The following is a 19,335-nucleotide window of genomic DNA, read 5'->3' on the forward strand; positions in this document are numbered from 1 at the left end:
GGATCATCAAAATCTATTCAAAGGGCTGATTAAGAGCCAGATGACTGGAGTTGTCTCAGCTATGAAGAAAGCATGGAAGTTCTCTATGAGCTAGGAAATAATTGTGGATGTGAAAAAAAGTATATGGTTTCTAGTTAAAGGCACTTACTGAGTCACAGAAGAAGACCCGGGCTATTGGCCCTGCCTGGTACCTAGCCTTAGGTACCGAAGTGTATCTGTGACCACTCATCTCTCATAGAATGCAGGTGTCTCGGTTAGCTCAGTATGAAGAATGAAACAGGTCATGCCTTGGTGAAATTTTCTGCAGAGATTTTTTTTTTTCTGGTTCACTTTGCAAGCCACAGAAGTGGTAATTTTAAATTCTACTTTGTATGTGACTTTCCATATTGCTGTAACATTGGGGTGCTATTAAAGATAATATATAAGATGCTTTTAAGCTAGTTTTTGTTGAGATCAGCTTTTACTAGACTCATGATGCATTGAATTTTATTGTTACTTTGTCTACTTTGTAAGTGTCTTATTACATAAGAACCAGGTGCTATATGTCTGCTACTCAATTTAAAAGGGCTATATACCATCCACTAAAATTTAAAACAACACTAAAATGAAGAAGCTACTGGCTGAAATGTTCCTTTGTGAATATCCCCCCCATTTCTTGCACTGCCTAATTGTGGCCATTCTATCCAAATTGGCAGTTCAGGGAATCATCCAGTTCTGGAGGTGATGCCTTTTTCCATTTGTCCCTGCTTCAAAGACGTATACATGTTTAATGAAGTTTAACCGTATTTTAAAGACCTGGTTATTTATTACTGATACATAAGATATGAAAACAACTGGATATAGGATCTATGACTTTTAGTGTTTCAAACATTAAAAATAATTCTAGGAATGATTTTAGTAAGTTTTACAATAGGAAAATTGTTAGCCATTTGAAGAGTAATTGCATAGACTTTACTTGAATTATAAATGGGAACGATCATTGTACTTACCAACTTCACATACACTTTATGGGAAAAACATAAAGCCATGTCTATTACATATACAATTAGTTAATTGAACACTTTGGCAATTTAAATACTATGAATTCATAATATTAACCAAATTTCTGTGATAGTGTAAGACTAAAATTTGGCCATGCAACAGAATACCCATTCTTGCTATTTAGTGAGAAAAAAATTAAACTTTTACTACCATCTCCATTTTACAGATGTGGAATCTATGTCTCAGAAGGGTTAAGAGAAGGTCACAAAATTCTTATGAATCACAACAGGAATTCAGACACAATTAAAAAAATGTGTACATAAATGTCAAAAAAAAGATTATTGTTTATCTCTTTTTACGTCGTTATACATTGAAATCATTTTTCAATTGGTTTTTCCAAAGAGAATTCTTCAGTTAATTATGTAGGTATTTATTACGATAATTGATTCATGAAATTGCGATTACCTTTGTTCATTTGATTTTGGAGCAGCAGTATTGTAACAAATAAACAATCTCATCATTTGCTACTTTTTTTCCAGTGAGTGCTCCTGAAAGAAATTAAAGTGATACATCATCACTGTATCTTCCTGTAAAGTCAGATAGAACAACATTTGCAAATCAAATGACATGCAGTTCTACCTAACAGAGATTTGGCTCAATTATGAGTCTGATTTTGGGTTGGTTACCATAAATCATTGATTTTCATTTCAAAGGTGCATATTTGTAGATACCTACTTGCTCTGTGATGGTGACTAAAAACCTAAATACATAAAACTAGAGACATCAGTGTATTTTCTTCATGGCAAATAAGGGGAAGAGGCACATAAAATATCTTCCAGAAAGTATGACATAGCTGCTATTCAATGTAGAATAACTACATAGGTGCTATTTTAATTCCATGATAATCTTCTGCAAATAAAATTCTGATTACCCTTTATCTACATCAGGTGAAATAAAGTTTCATTTCAAACTGTAACATGAAATATGCCCTTTCTTTTCACAGCTCTTCTTTAAAGGATGCTTTGTCCCCAAATAAGCATTTTTATACAAATCTAGTGACAAGATAATAACATGTTTTTTTCTAGTTTACCAGATTTCTGTGGGAGCCAAAAAATAGTACAAAAATTCATCATGTCAGTAGACTTGTATATTAGCTATAAAGCAGACATTGATAACTTCTTGGAGGATGTTACCTTATAAAATTTAAGCTGCATTTTTTATTCCCACTGAAGGCCAGACATACTCACTGGTCTTCGGTTATGGTCTGGTATCATGGTTTCAATGACTAGACTTTGGACTGCCTGCATGTGATTCCTAGATCTGCTACTTACTAGCTGTGTGACCTTGGGTAAATTTTTACCTCTCTGTGCTTTAATTTCCCCACAGTAAAATAGGACCAGTTGTAGTTTCCATCATATAGAATTAATAAGAAAATTAAATAAGCTACTATTGCTAAAAGATTTATAACTAGGCCTGGGAGACAGAAAGTAAAGTAGAGAGAATATGGGCATTGAAGTTAAGCGAATGTAGATTTTAATTGAGTCTCATTTATTAACTATTAAATCTTTGAAAACATTTCTAAAATTTGTGAGTCTCATCAATAAAATAGGACAGAGTTGTACATCAATCCCAGCTCAGAAAACAGACCCACCCTATTTCCTTACCCCTTCTCAAATTCTCAATATACAAACATTATTACTTATGCCAAAGTCAAACTTAATAAAGTCAAACTTAATAAAAGTGAAATGATAAATTTGTTTAGTAGCTTGAAGTATAATATACTTCCTTTGAGATCTTCCTTTTAGCAAAGGTCTCCTGAAAAATTGCTTAGCAGACATATATAGTTGTAGGATTTGTTTAATCTCTTTCAAATATGATTGAAATTTTGGCAAATCAATTTAAGGAAGTTTTCAAAAAGAAAAAAGCAAAAGAATATAATAAATTTCCATTTTATTGTATTTTTGATTATGTGATGTCACTTTTGAAAGGATTTCTTTTGTTAGGAACGTAACTACCATTTCTTAGGCCTCATTTACATTAACCTTTGAATGTTGTTATTATTGCTTGCATATGAAAATCTAGCTAGTCTCTCCTGTCTGAGCAGAATACACTTGAGCTTCCAATACTTGTTTGATATTGACTTGACAAGAAATATACTCAATCTAAGTTGATAAATTAAAAGAAGCTCAAAAAAAAGGCTTAAGTTTCTTCTCATCAAAAAAAAAAAAAAAATGCTTCTCATTTCACTGTAGTGTTCAGGTGCAATTTTCTAGAAGAATTTCCTGCAGGTGAAGGCCTCACATTTCCATGTCCTTACATGGCAATGAAGTGAGGTGCAAATAAGGTTAATTCCCTGATATGCTTTGAGCCCCTCTATATGCTCTGTGCCTTGCTCAGTGCCCAAGACACCCTGTCATTTGGGAGGAAGTATAAAATTGAAAAAACACTACATTCAGCTTCAAAGATGACTGCGAATTGAGATGAGTATTTTCCTAGGAAAATTTCAATCAAGAAAGCTTAAATGTAGCTGTGAACAACATAAAAAATATTTGCAGCCTCACAAGAAATACAAATTAAAGGAAAATGAGTTGTCATTTCCCCCGTGAAATGATTAGAGATGATTACAGACATTATAATACCCAGTGCTAAGAGCAGACAATGATATGTAGCCAACACTCACTATTATTGGTGTGTAGGGTGAGATAAACTTTCTTGCAAGAAATTTCATAATATACACCTACCTTAAAACATGAGTAGAATTCTCCCGAGTGTTTTCTTTACTAAAAATCTAAAGATGGTCAGAATGCAAAGAAAAATCATGTGCAAAGGTATTAATTTCAGCTTTATTTGTTTTCGTGAAATATTGGCATCAATCTAAATGTTCAATTATAGAGAAATACTGAATAAATTATAGTACATTTAGAAGACTGCTTATACTGCTACATCATTACACTGCTATAATATATATATATACACATATATATTTTAAAAGATTTATTTATGTATACAACAACTGGGGTACAGGCCAGAGATGTGCAGGGTGAGAGGATTCAACAGAGACAGAGTGGGGAGCAGACCAGACAGATCTACTGAAATACACTGCTGAGGGGAGCAGTGGGTGAGACAGGAGAGGTCTGCTGTGCCATGTGAGTAGCTCCCTGGCCGGCCGGGAAGCGAACCGGTGCTGCAGAGGCTGCAGACAGCTTCACAGCGCAGTGCTCAACCCCTTGTGCCACCAGGGAGGCCCTATATATATTTTAACATCCTTGTTTATTTTTCACAGTATAGGATTTCTCTCCTCAAGGAGAGAAATATGTCCACAATGCTCCACCACACTCCACCATACTCTCCTCCCTCCCTGTTCTCTACATCTTCCTCTTCCTCCCTTCCTGAGTGTCTCAGATCTATGGTTTGCTTTCAAGGGTCAGTCTTACAGTCTTACAGATTGTCTGATCCTTTGTTTCGCATACTATATTTTGAAATGACATTCATAGTATAAGGAATTATTTCTGATGCAATTTTAAGTGAAAAGTCAAATAAGTGTTGTGCATATTATCTACATAAATATAAGAAATTCACTTACCATTTAAATGAGAGCCATTTACTTAAGAGCCATTTACTTAAGAGCCTAAAATCTGGATGACTAGTCAAGAAAATAAATCCATCTGGTGGAAGTGAAGAGGTATAAGTAGTATGAACAACAGATATCTGCACAGTTTTTCAAAGGTATGTTTCTGCAGTGTCCAATGTTGCAGACTGCAAACAGGACTGGTATTGAGGAATGGTAAGGCATGTGGACATTATTTTGATAGTTACTATCTTCTTTGTGGGACAGCTCTCTCCCCAATCCAGGTATCTCCAGATCCTTGATTCCTGACCCCCCCAGAGCTCTCATATATTTCTGAATCTCAGAACACCAAAGTGGATTGCAGGTCCCCAGTTAAACTAGTGTGCCCAGTGCTGCTATGCTTCATGCTTGCCTCTTGTCTTGGTTCCACCCCAAAGTTTCCTCTTCTTCATGGTTATTTGGAGAAATCGTTTTGCCTATCAAAGTCCAGATTAATGCTGTATAAAATCATGAAGTCCCACATATCCTTGATTTTAAGACATAGTGATAATTATTTTAATAATTACTTATTGAGCCAATGGAATGGTTTGCACATGTGAGGATTTCAGCAGAAGTAGTTTTGTATTGAAGATGGTACTTAATGGATACCAGACAGCTGAAAAGTGGTCATTATCATCTTAGCCATTTAATTCCTTAGTAATAATGCAAATTCAATATTTATTAATCAATATTTATTACATGATAATTTCTAGCTTATTTTTGGTTGCACCTATGCCATATTGACATATAGTTTCTTTTTCCTTTTATTCTTGTGTGCACTTATACATTAATTTTCTATAGTTCTTTTTAGAAAACTGAATTAAGTTTCATGTGAGTAAAAGAATGGAAGCTTAGTCATTCCACACTAAATCACTCAGTTATGTTTTCACAATCAAACTAATGTAAAGTAAAATTATGCAGTTTAGCCTTAATTTAAAAATACAAGGAAGTTTTATCTTCACAAAAAATCTTATATCTTAAATTTTTAAATACTTTCATTTTACATTTCTCCCTTTTATGAGTGTTTTTATATCCCATCCTTCTGAGTTTTGTAAAATAAAATATAAAAGAGAGCACTGCTCTCACTGTTTTAAAGATGACTAGAATTTTTTAGTACTAACACATCATAAAATCAGCATTACCTGAATTTTCTCAACATTGTCATTGACTTAGGAGGAGAACTAAGAATTTGCCAGTCCTGAAGTTTGAAGCTATGTACTTAAATTAATTTAGAAATCTACTCTTGATAGTATTTAACCCAATGAAGCCAGGAATTAAATAATTTTCCACCTCTTTTCCCCTCCCTGGTGTATGTAAAGTATATAATTTTCATTTTTCTATCTCTCCTGAATTTTTCCTCTATACTAAGTCCTCCATCCCAAGGGTGCTAATAATATTATAATAATAACTATTATAATTAACTCATTATTAGTAATAACTTCAATGAAGTAGGTGTGAGGGAGGGGAAAACAATGGAATTTCATACTTCTTAATACAGTTATTTGTTTGCATGCCAGTACTTCCCTGAAGTTGCCTGAGATAATGTGACTTTCAGTGATTTAACAAACCTTTGCAATACATTATCCTCTTATCCTGATCAGCTGCATCATAGGTTCAAATCCCTAAGGTTGAAAAAAAGGAAAATAGAGAATTTGTTTTAATTTAAAATGGAAAATCCTCCTTAATAGGCTTGATATTATCTTATTGGTTTATATTCTTTGTAGGTACAAATAGGACTTAGAGTTGGTAATTTCATATTTAAAAACTGGATTTGTTAACTGATCCTCCATGTCATGGTCAGATAACCGTGTAAAATTATAAAAGGCTTAATTCTAAATAGAATAGTGTTTTCTTAAGAGTAGAATAGAGAATAGTCCAAATTCCCAGTGGGTGTGAGGAAAAAAAAATTCTCCTCTTTCCCTTAAAAATGCAAGAAATAAAGTGAATTCTTCCAAAATCATGACCTCTGGCTCCCTTACCTTCCTTTACTGATCTCTCTAGCACTTTTTATCATCTAATATACAATATACTTGTTCATTTATGTGTTTATACTTATCTGACCATCCTAAAATTAAATTCAAAAAAGCAGTATATTGGTCTGAGCTGTTCCCTTCTGTATCTCCATTAATTGGAACAGAGCAAACTCAGAGAGGGCCCTCAATAAATAGTAATAAATAAATGATTGAACAACTGTTACTAATTTTACAGATTTGGAAATCTGTAAAAGTTTGGGGACCAGAGTATAACAATTTTGGTAAATATGACAGGCACTTGAAAAGAATTTGTGTTCTCTATAGGATGATTGTTGTTCAATACAAACATATTAATTCAACTCTAATCCAAACTTGTAATTCTAATTATTCCTTTCAGCTTCTTTGTGCCCAAATATACATTTCTTTCATAGTGTGGCAAATGCTCAAAGTTATATACACTCTTCTAAAATAATTGTGCTTTTACCAATGTTTCCTTTGTTAATTTTTAATTACTATACTTCTAAATTTTTTTCACAATTTAATGTTCTTTTTGTCTTACATTCATGGCTATCCTTATCATAAGATACCCTCTTTAGAAATAAAAAATTGTATGTTTAATATTTTATTCTTGACTTACTTCTAAATTTAATTCTGCTCTTAGTGCTCAGTTTATTTGCTAGTAAAGCTCATCTATCTATTGGTTTTTGCATTATTTAATGTTTTGCTTAGAAGTAACAATCCTTTTCAATTGTGTTTCTTAATCAGAAAGAAATTCTTCATCTTTTGAAAGTAGAATTTATCCATTTATATTTGTTATCATCACTGCTCTTTTTCCTTAGGCATAGTCTTTTATTCTTTAATTCAATTATAAGTCCTGGCAGTTATCTATATTTTCCTAATTCTTACTTATGGCTTCGATATGTTTACTTTTAGTTTCCTACTGAGTAGAACAATTTCCAAATCTACAAAAGTAAATACACATACATTTACACAGTGTGTTTTTAACTCTAAGAATAAGCTCATTGATCAATTCATTCAACAAATATCTATTGAGTACATAATATGTGTTAGAAAATGTTCTACCACATAAGTATCAGTAAATAAAATACAAAAATCATGGCATTTGCATTCTAGTAAGTTGCATTTAATGAACTAGAAACAATTATAGTTAATTCATTGACAAGGACAAATATTAAATTACAAATCAATTCAAATCTTTTTTCTTTTTTAATTTAATGTAAAAATTTTCATATACTTTGTCATCAACATTATTCCCTGTCTATCCAATTTAAAAACTTCTTTAATGTAATCTACCTGTTTAAAGTGGAAATTTATTTTTATTTTAGCTTATTTAGATTCTATTCCAATAATGCTTTATGATTTTTAATTTTTCTATCCAGAATATTGTCACTTGGAATATTTATTGTGCTCAACAATCTCATATCACACTAGTTATTTAATGACATAGTGTTTCTATTTTTAAATTCTGAGGTTTTTTTTAAGATTTATTTATTTATGCATACAAGTAGTGGGGTATAGGCTAGAGGTGTGGGGGGTGAGAGGATTCACCGGAGACAGCGTGGGGAACAGAACAGGTGGATTGACTGAAATACACTGCTGAGGGGAGCAGCGGGCAAGTCAGAAGAGGTCTGCTGTGCCATGTGGGTAGCACCCTGCCCGGGGATTGAACTGGTGCTGCAGTGGCGGCGGATAGTTCATAGGTTGCGTCTTAACACCTTGCACCACCAGGGAGGCCCAAATTCTGAGTTTTAATTCATTATTCAAACAGAATGAATCTCTAAGTTATTTTCCAAAATGGACAAAACTTTTTGAGCAAAGCACATCTGAAATTATAATTTTGTTGTATTCATATGTAAATAATATTTGATTTAGTTAAACATTTTCTATGATAAGTTAATATCCTCCCATGAAATTTGTAGCAACTTTTCTATTATGCCCAGGTATTTCATGTCTTAAAGTATAGTTGCTAGTCAGACTTTTATGATTTTGTGGACATTTTTTACCTGTATAGTTGACAGTATGATATAGTAATTTTCCTTGTGGTACAAACACTTCATTATAGTAGGTGTATATAGACTTGTATCTGTTCTCAATAGGTTGTTGGAATACTCAGAAGTTTTGTTTAGATTTTAAACTAAGGGAAGTATTGTCCCTGTATTTGCTTTTTAGGCTCGATAATTTATAATTGCTATTTTGTTACTGTGCAGTTGCCCTGGTGATATCTTCCTCAGCAATGTGTGTCTATAATTCCAAAGATAGGAGATCCCATGCTAATTATTATAACAAAACTTAGTTTCAAAAGTTATAAACCTCTTGGAATGCTACATTTTTTTTTCTTTTCTTTCCCTCCTAGACAAGCAGTGGTGAATTAAAGACTTGTAGTAATCATTTGAACTACTAAAAATTTGAGCATACTTATCTTTGTAAAATTCTTACTTTGTTCTGTCTTTCCAAAAGGAACTGCATTATTATTTTTTCTCTATTTTATATTCCTATTTTTGTTGTTTTGGTTTTCAAGCTTCAAAGTTTCTCTAGTGCACCACTTTTATCATAAAAAACAGACTTGATTAAATTTTTATTATTTTTGCTTTCCTGTTCACAATGTGCACTACTTATTTTGACTTCCTATCATTTGTATTTATCTACCTCTCACTCATTTATCATACCACCTTTTCTTATATTCCTTTGTATTCTCATTCCCTCTTCCCTCTTAATTGCAGAAAAGTCATTTTGCTTATTAATGTCCATTGGTTTTCCTAAGTATTTTTCTTCACTGAATTGTCTGTGATGTAAATACCTAATATTTGCCTTTGTAATTTTGACTTACTTCATTATACATAATTTCATTGAACTCCTTCCATTTTGCTGCAAATTGCAATATTTTATCTTTCCTTGTGGCTGAATAACAGTCCATTTTGTGGATATATCACATCTTCTTAATCCAATCCTCTGTCAGTGGGCATACAGGTTGTTTCCATGGCCTAGGAGTTGTAAACAGTGCAGCAATGATCCCTGTAGAGCATGTAACTTGATAGTCTCATGTTCTGTGGATAAATGACCAAAAACAGAATTACTGAGTCATACGGTAGATCCATATTTAGTGTTTTTTTTAAAGATTTATTTATTTATGCACACAAGAGCTGGGGTGCAGGCCAGAGGTGTGGAGAAGTTAAAGAGTGTGAGAGGATTTACTAGAGACGGAGTGGGGAGCAGAGCAGGTGGATTGACTGAAATACACTGCTGAGAGGAGCAGTGGGCAGGACAGGAGAGGTCTGCTGCACCATGTGGATTAACTTCCTGGCCAGGCATCAAATTCGTGCTGCAGTGGCTGTCCAAACTTCATAGTGCTGAGACTCTACCACTTGCGCCATCAGGGAGGCCCCATATTTAATTTTTAAAGGTAAATTTTTTCCCAAAATTATCAGTTTACATTCCCACCAACAGTGTAATAGAGTTCTTTTTTCCACTTCTTTTCTAGTACTTATTTCTGTTTTGTTTTTTTTTTTTTTAATATGTGCCATTCTCAGTGATGTGTGATACTATCTCGTGGTTCCAACCTACGTCTTAGTTATTAAAAGAGACAATGAACATTTTTCCATATATCTGTTGTGCTTCTGGATATCCTTGATTAAAATTTTAAAAAGCAGTTCTCATGCATTAGAAAAATAGATGTCCAATCAGGCACTGCCTTTTAACTACTAAGCCAGGAGTTTTAGAAACAGTTTCCTAGCCAAGGTGAAATCACACACTGATGTATCAATAAAAAATATGGGCCTCCCTGGTGGCACAGGTGGTTGAGCACAGTGCTGTGAGGCTGTCCGCAGCCTCTGCAGTGAGGGTTGGATCCCCGCTGGCCGCGGAGCAACCCACATGGTGCAACAGACCTCTCCTGTCTCGCCTCAGCAGTGTACTTTGATCAATCTGCCTGTTCTGTTCCACACTCTGTCTCTGGTGAATCCTCTCCCCCACACCTCTGGCCTGTACCCCAGCCCTTGTATGCATAAATAAATAAACCTTTAAAAAAATATATAATACCTTTGTGGCACTGATCCTATGTAAAATAACAAAATTAGTGTAGCTCTTTTCTTTGGAAACTTAGGTTTTCAAGGATACAGATAATAAACCATAAGCATAGCAATATACCCATCTCGGTGCAGTGCTAACTGCACACTCCATTCCATGAATTACTGTTTAACCAGTTTTTGTTTTGTTTTGTTTTTTTCCTACAGTAGCAGTGTACATGGGTTTTGAGTTTGGACTTTGGATTCAGTACATCCGAGTTCAAATTCAGGCTGCCCTGCTAACCAGCTGTGTGATTTTTGAACTTATATTAGTAATACTGACTTAATAGGGTTAATGAGGATGAAATGAGTCAAGATCTATAAACTGCTTACACTGCTGTGTACATTCTAAATGATCTAATGGTGTTAAGTTTTTGAAAGAATCCAGCATGGTCAACTTTATGATTAGTTCCAAGTCCTTCAAGAATTTTGTCATAGTTTAACTCTCAGTCTTTATTTGAATTATAATTTTAAAATGTTTTATTTCTCTGTGTATTTCTTATTGTTTGAGGGAAAGTTGAAAAAGAGTATGTTGGGGCTGTTTAATCACATACCAGTTTTATTCACAAATCTTATGAAGACTGAACAGAATATCTAAACAGTTCCTAGTGACTGTATTTAAAATATTCACATATAGACATTTCTATTAACCACCAAAATTAATGTCCTCTGCCTATGGCTTTGATACCCCTTGCTGCAAGGAAGGATATCCTATTTGAATCTCTCCTTTCAAACACATCTTTCTTCCAGATCCAGGGGTCACAGAATGACTTAACATGGATTTTCAGGCTCATGGGTGGGCAGGTTAGAGATTCAGCCTCTATGACAATAATAGGTTTAAATAGACAGTGTCAGCAATGGAAATAAGCAACTGCCACGAAGCAAGACTTCTAAAACTGATCCAGTACCATGTTTTAACTATTATAAACGCAAAAAAATTTACCTACTATTAAATTAGCTAGACTAGTACTCATTTGCCTTTTTTCTCCTTAAAGTTCCCTCTTTAACTTTTTTTCTGACTTATCTTCTTTTTAAACTTACCCTGAAAGTCATACTAGTTTGGTGATATTGCTTGCTGGCTCTCACCAATAGCAGTGTCTGTGATTCCTTACTTTTAGAAAAGGATCCTGAGATATTGTTACAGATAGAGACATTTTAGAATTTCTACTTACTAGAAAAGTACCCTGCAAATTGACAATTGCACTTGCTACACAAATTCAACATCTGTTAATAAACTTAGTCCCAATCATCTATTGAGGGGTGGCACCATACTTCAGAGAATACTGACTCACAGAAGTCAAAATGTTCACTCCAAATTCACACCAATACTAAGTGGGAGAACTGACTTAATTGAGACCAAACATTCTGACTTTAATAGTTACAAACTCTGACACTTCTGTCACCACAGGGGAAGAAAAAAGTCAACTTGCTTCATTTGTGTTTGATTTGGGCCTTTTACCTCTAAGAATAAATTACTAATAATTGAAAGGCCACTTTCTTTCTCAAAAAAAGAAATGTGTTTTCTTTATGCTTCAGTTTGTTTTTCTTCAGACAATAGCTGAAGAGGGTAAGGGAGTAATGGTTTCAATAAAGCCATTTTTCATCTTTTGTTTTCAATGTTTCTTAGACATATCTCTAGACACTTAAGAAAGTACTGATTTGAAAACAGATAATCAAGTGATAATCCTCCTGCTTAATTTGTGGAGAACTTGAAAAGGTCAAATATTATGCACAAAATTTTCTACATGATCATCATCATCTACTAAGACTTAAAATTTTCATTTGGGGTAAACAGTAATTAAGAATCTGGTCTCACTGTACTATTAACATACATTTTCTCATTGTGGAGAGTTATGTATGATTATTGAGGTAGATACATAAAACAATATTTGAATAGCAATGTTATCCTCCAAAAACTTTTCTCTTGCTAATTTACTGAATAAAATGTCCTTTAAAGCTTAGAAAAACTAGAATTGAAACAAAATAAAAAAGTGTAGATAAAATTATAGAAAAATAGGAGATGACTAAAACTGACTATTACTGCAAAAAAAAAAAAAAACAGTTGTGGTTAGGGAATTTTTTTAAAAGAGAAACTGATAGATGTGTAAAATAGGTATATTGTTCTTTTCAAAGGCAAATTTAGACTGTTGCTGGTTTCTGACCAGATATGAGGACAAGAGGTGGCAGAAAGACCCCCATTAAAATGCTTGGTGAGCACTCTGGAGGCCGCCTTTGAGTTAATCGGTAATTTTTCACAGACGACATCTAATCTATGAGTATAAATTACTTTGCACTCTTATTATTCCTTAATTGAAGTGCACCAATGTGAAATTGCCATAGATGTCGCAGGAATGATTCTAGCCTCAATTAACTTGGGTGGAATTGAAGCCCTTTTTTCCCTGAACTGGGACTATTGTCTGACATCTTGTATTTATTTAAATTGTTGCTAGAAAATTAGAGGGAGACTGTGTGTGACTAGGTGTTTTATAAGGATGTTCTGGAGCCAAAAGTGCATCTACCCCATCTATTTCTATTTTAATCTATACCCTTGTAATGCAGCTGTTTTGTGTAACAGATGTGCAGCCAGCAGTAGCTTAATCTCCCCAGATTCCATTTGGAAAGTGTAGATTAATAGCACTCATATTTTTTTTTTCAGAATGGCATTTAGAGTCACTGTGATTTTTAGTTCAAGAAGCAACTGCTACTACTATTTTTTAAAACTAATTCCCTCACATAGCTGTTGTTGTTTAATATACAAAACATGGCTTAAACTGTCTGTCTAGATTATGGGAAAAGGCAACAGAATACTAAGCAGTCCTTTCTACCATTTCTAAAATCTCGTGGAGGAACATGTGTACTATAGCTCCTAAATATTAGTATTTAACTGATTTTAAAACATGTTCTTCTGTTTTTTCCTTGCTAATATCATTTGGAAAAATGTTCTTAGTTTATTATTTTCACCTGGAATTAAACACATTGAAGAAAAAGAATGTGATCTCTAATCACACAGCAATGATAGTAACATAATTAACTCTATAAATAAATTCTATAAAGTGATGATGAAATTGCTTCCCAATTCTTTTTTTAACAAAAGTTTATTAAAAACAGTTCAATAAGAAAATATACATGACCTGCTTTTTATATCCTAGTAGAAAGATACTGTACAGAAGGGAGATGGCGAAGCTATTGATTTCTTTGGTGGACACAGCCACTTTTTATTCTCATTCCAAGGCTTCTGACATAATGATGCTCTGTCCTTGCATTAACAACATTCCAGAATTGTTCTGTTGTCTGTGAGTTGCCACCTCTACACATTCATCCATCACTAGATTCATAAAGGCATCAAATATTCATGGTATTCCTTGGGCATGCCTGTCACCACTTCATTTCAAAGATAATTTCTTGTCTGAAATTTTTTTTCAACTTGGGAGGGTAAACTTTGCTCATGGTTTCTATGCCTTGAGCTCAAAGTTATCTGCACATGACATCTGTGGCTTCCCTCACATTTCCATAGGAGGCCAGGCATCCAAATTCTTGATATTACTAGTAAATATTATTGATATTGCAGATTATATCTCCAACTTTTTCCTTAAAGTAAACTTTATAAGTTCTCTCTAAGAACATATTGATCAGTTCATGTTTTGTAAATATTCAAACAAATTACTTTTCACATTGATAATCTGTTGTGTGCCTCAAAAAGTCTCTTATTTTATAAAAATGTTACCTAATATGGAACCTAATTGACATTACTTGGAGACCACTATCAAAGGTACCTAACCTTGACAAAACAGAGTCCATTTTCAATTCAAGTCCATTTATTGAGAAAGTATCATGTTTAAACCTAGAGGTGTAGGTGCACATAGTCAGGAGACTGTAAAAGTAATCCCTGATCTCAACAGCTTCCCCTCAGTGAGTTTCCTCTAAGTGTGGTTTCTTTATCTTTGTATAGCAGAAGGTAACTTTGATGTCTTTGAGAGAAAAAACCCACCTCCAGTTCTCTATTCAGTGTCTGTCTCTCAAAAGCCTTATAGACAGTCTTGTGACAGATGTTTCTTGACTGGCCTTTATCTAACCACTCTACCTTTTATTCAGATTCCTCATCTAAATGATTTGATAGGTGCAGTTGAACAGTCTCTCCAGTCTTTTCACTTTACTTACAGTTATCTGTAGCCCTCAGTAGTAGACAGCTGTCAGCTAGACCAGCTTGCATTCATCATACACCAATCAAGGACTAACACAGAGATGAGATAGACAGCCTAAGCCAACAGGCCATTATAGCTATCTCCGAAACCACTAGCGGTCCTTTCAGCTGAAAACCTCCCTGACTGAGAAAGACTAGACATTTTAGGCCACACAGTGATAGCTACTACTCTGCTTTTCTCCAGCGTCTGACCCTATTCAAATATGGACTAAACTAAAAGTGTCTGTGAATCTGCCTGGAAATTTGCACATATATGATGTAGGTAAATTACATTCTCTTGGGAAGAAAAATAATCCATGGGCCATTATTTATGTCTGTACACCAGAAATAAGCTGAACAGACATGACTAATTCATTCATTTTGGTTATGTTAACTAGTAATATGGATCACTGCACAATCAGTTCAGCTTCACAACTGGTAGATACCAGATTTCTAGCTCTACCTTCCAATTTGCAAGTGGAGCTCAGTTAGATCATTAATGAGGTGATGTGCGGAATAATGGTAGAGCTAATATCCCATTTTGGCTAAGAAGAAATGATAACAAGACTTAGACTGTCTTTCATGCAATAAATTTGAACATATGGCCTGCTGTTTGCTAAAGTATTGGTGGTGGAAACAAAAAAGTTCTTTTACTTTCCCCTCAATCTCCTTCAAGTGTTTATAGCCTACTGTGGAAAAAAGCCATGCACGTAATTATTTATAGAGAGTATCCACAATAAATATGCATAGTACCAATTCAGCAAACATTTATTGAAGTCTTACGGTATTTTTAGAAGTATTCTAGAGTAATATAGCATAATAAACAATTTTAATATAGAAATTATATGTCTGATTATAGTGAGGGGTGTTAAAACCAAAAATAAACACTGTGATCCAATATGCAATCTTTATACTATAGTTATTCATGTAAGTCCACACTGTTGTTTGCTTCTCTGTCCCTTTCTCTATGACTTCTTCATACTCAGGAGACTTGTGACAGTCCTACATACAACTAAAAGTTTCAAATGAGAGTTGTAAGAATCCTAAAGTTAAAATAACTATTGTGTCAGTTCATTTGTCTCTTAAGAGTATAGCCTTAGATCCTGAATAAAATGTTGACCCATTGAAGTCCTAATTTCTAGATATCAGAAATGTGTCTAAATGTATTTGTAAAGATTTGCTTTCCTCACTTTTTATATTACATCATCATTCCATTTGTGGACGATGATAACCTGACAACTACATTTCTTCTTTCGTTTTTGTTAAAATGCAGTGCTCTAATTCATGTATTGCTTATTTCCATGCCTCTCTAAAACTCAATGCTTAGTTCTGTGCCTGTCATGAGCTCCAATAAATTTTCCTTTGAATTGAACTTTATTCTGAATATAATTAAGAGAGCTATACCCCCAAAAGAACCAAACAGCACTAGATGAAAGATGTGAAGACTAGACTGCACCCAGGGCAAAGATCCAATGCCAGTCTCTAACTTGCATGGCCAAGGAACTTGACCCTTTCTTGAAATAACTAGACAGTTCTGCCCATAGGCACTCTGACTGACAGCCAATTCCTGTGCAATGAGTGCTCATATCCAGTGAAGCTAGTTCATGTTCCCTTTAAAATTAATGTACAATTGAATGAGTACTTTATCCACTTACCTACTTTATGAAAAGTGAGCTTTATTCTACTTAAAGGAAGGCTGAAGAAACCACAAGTCATTAGCCAGGAAATACTTTTGATGAAAGACAAATTTTCTATTGAGTAATGTTTAAAACCAGAGGAGTTTTCTCTCACCTTCCCTTTTTTGCTTAGTTATTTTTCTCTTCTCTGATTGTGCCTTTGTATTATAAGAAGGAGGCTGCTGTGTTTCATTGTCACAAATGGGTCATGCATTTGTTCCAGTGTGTGACCTCTGGAAAGGAGATGATTATATTATCAAGGAATAGAAGGAGGTTATGTCGGCTGGATGATTTGTTAAGGGAGAAAAAAGTTAAGTGTTCAGAAGAGAGATGCTTAGAAGTCCAGAAAAAAGTCATCTTTTAGGTTGTTAGGGTAGAAGAATATTTTTTTTAAAAAATGATCAGACACAAAGGCACACCTCTTTATCAAAATATTAAGTGCGCACTTTTTTGGGTATGGACAGTCTTTAAGTCCTACTCTGTCATTAACTCACTAGGTGACCTCAAATCCTTATCTAATCATCAGGGCTATTATATAGATTAAATGAAACATGGCATGCAAAAATTAGCATGCAGTTTCCTAGTATAATATATGGTTCTTAATAAATTCTAGCTGTAGTACATAGAACTAATCACCATAATTAATTGCTCTATAATAGGCCAGGCATTCCTAAAATCATAGATCGGTTCATATTTTTTGTGGAAATAAATATATAGATCAAAATTGAACTTTATTTTGTTTATTTATTTTGCATTTTAAAAGGACAGATTTACTATGAAAAGGGGAATGAAAAAGAGAGACACCTGCATAGCCACAGGTGGGCAAAGAGCTGCCTGAATTTTATTTATTTATTTATTTATTTATTTATTTATTTATTTAATTTTAATTAAGGGAGTTATTTGTGTTCAGGGGAAAGTGTTGTGAAAGAAAAAGAGAATCTGATGCAGAGAAAAATCTAAGGTGGCCCAGGAAACACAAGTAGAAGAAAACTGGCTTAACTGAAAGCCTAGAGGAAGATGCTGGAAAGAAAGGAATGAACACTTCCTTAATCAAAAAGACTGAGGGAAAAAGGAGACGGAAGTTATGTTAGTGAAGCAGACTTGGTAACAGGTCTCAAAGCTGAGTTTGAGAAGTCAACATTCTTTACTTCTGAACATAAATAATTTAAGAAGAACCAAAGACCCAGCTCTGGGAAAGGAGCGACCGTGACCTATGGTGTATAGATAATCAAATATTTATCACCTCTTCTCCCTCAAAGCCATACTTGTTCTCCTGCGTGAGCTTTCTGAGGTCAGAATCTGACATGCTGTTTTTAATAAGGAAGGGACTTTTCTGTTGTGATCTTGAGTACAGTATGACTCTACCTGCTCAGCTAAGTAGGGGATGGAGTTTTGCTCTGGTGCCACACCTACCCCTGGGACTGGTGCTGACCATGTTTGATCAAGCAGCCCCATGGGTGCTTTGATGGAAGTCTTCATCTGTGATGATAACACTATCAACCCACTCTAAATATTTTTAACAAAAATATTTTTAACAACTTAATAGTTTAACCAAAGGAAATGATGTATAAAATGGAAAAATACTATTTTTGTATAAGTAAAATTGTTACAGAAATGGTTCATTCACAGAAATAAAAAGGCTTTCTTGGTTTTCATTGAATAATGGATCAATTTGTAGTGTACAATATTTTACTAGTATTGTTTTTCTTTGTAAAATGTTGGAATAGCCTTCTCTCAACATCTAGGAAAAAAATGCCTAGAGTGTTTGCACACAAATGTAATGATGAACAATTGCCCAAAGCTTACTGGGGATCTCCTGGGTCAGCTGCCAGTAACTCCAAAGGAGGCACCCTTGTGTAAGTTAGTAAAGGGTGCCCCCTGCAGGTCCACTCCTTTGTTTCATCACAGTTTCCTCACCAAGAGTTAGCTCTGTTTATGGGCAACCTGTGACACCTGTGCAAAGCTGATGAATTGCAATATACATGAGAGCCTTTCTTCTTAGGTAACCCCCCAAAAAAATTTCTTGGTATGTTGCAGAATGATATTTCTCTTGGCAGGAATAAGAGGAGGGAAACCTAAAGAGCAAATTATTTTCTGCAGAACTTGCAATATTGCTTTTGTTATAATTGACTTTATTTAAATAAATTGTAAATTAAACTACTGTAACTTGGCTTTGATCAACAAATATCTATCTATATTATGTATTTATTCATTTATATAAGTATTGGAGAACAGTTCTGTAAAACAAAGACAAAATGAACAGAATGATTTTGCCTGAAGAGCTTTCCTTGAATATCCTGCCAGGAGAATCTGCCAGATGTTTTCCATCTTCTTTGAGTACAGAAGGAAAAGAAACTGGCTTACACTACACAGATATTTCAGCTCTGCAAAGAATTTCCTCGCAAAGAGAATAATATAATTAGTTTGTAGGAGAACATTTTCCCCTCAAGGTAGATAGAACTTTAAAAGTAAGATTAGGATTTTATTGCTTTGTGATTTAAAAATCCTGTTTTTCCATTTCTTTTGGAAATATTTGGATAAAATGTTTACAAAGATCAGCATTTTTAACTGCAAGAAAAAATAATAAAGGTAGATAGTCTAGATCTCCTATATTTTTTGTTGCTGTTATGAGAGAGAGAACTGATTTTTTGCATGGGAAAATACCCTTGCATGTCTATAATCGTTGTGTGTGAATGATTGGGAGAAAGGTCGACAGAGTAAATAGTTTCATATACCAAGCTTTCACCACTATAATCCCATAACACACAACATTATAACATAGGAACAGTTGATTAGTAAGGCAGAAGGAGAAAGAACAATGTGGTAAATTGTATGG

General features: G+C 34.1%; 1 protein-coding gene and 1 pseudogene across 3 annotated transcripts in view; one reads left to right on the forward strand and one right to left on the reverse strand.

Moving 5' to 3' along the window:
* NLGN1 (neuroligin 1) overlaps positions 1 to 19,335 on the forward strand; it is an 882,121-nt gene that overhangs the window by 846,210 nt on the left and 16,576 nt on the right. The gene's annotated exons all lie outside the window — the stretch shown is intronic.
* LOC119257294 (small nuclear ribonucleoprotein G-like) lies at positions 13,865 to 14,090 on the reverse strand (annotated as a pseudogene).

Source organism: Talpa occidentalis, unplaced genomic scaffold (genome assembly GCF_014898055.3).
Source record: "Talpa occidentalis isolate TD23 unplaced genomic scaffold, MPIMG_talOcc4v2.1 talOcc4.4, whole genome shotgun sequence".
Lineage (NCBI taxonomy): Eukaryota > Metazoa > Chordata > Mammalia > Eulipotyphla > Talpidae > Talpa > Talpa occidentalis.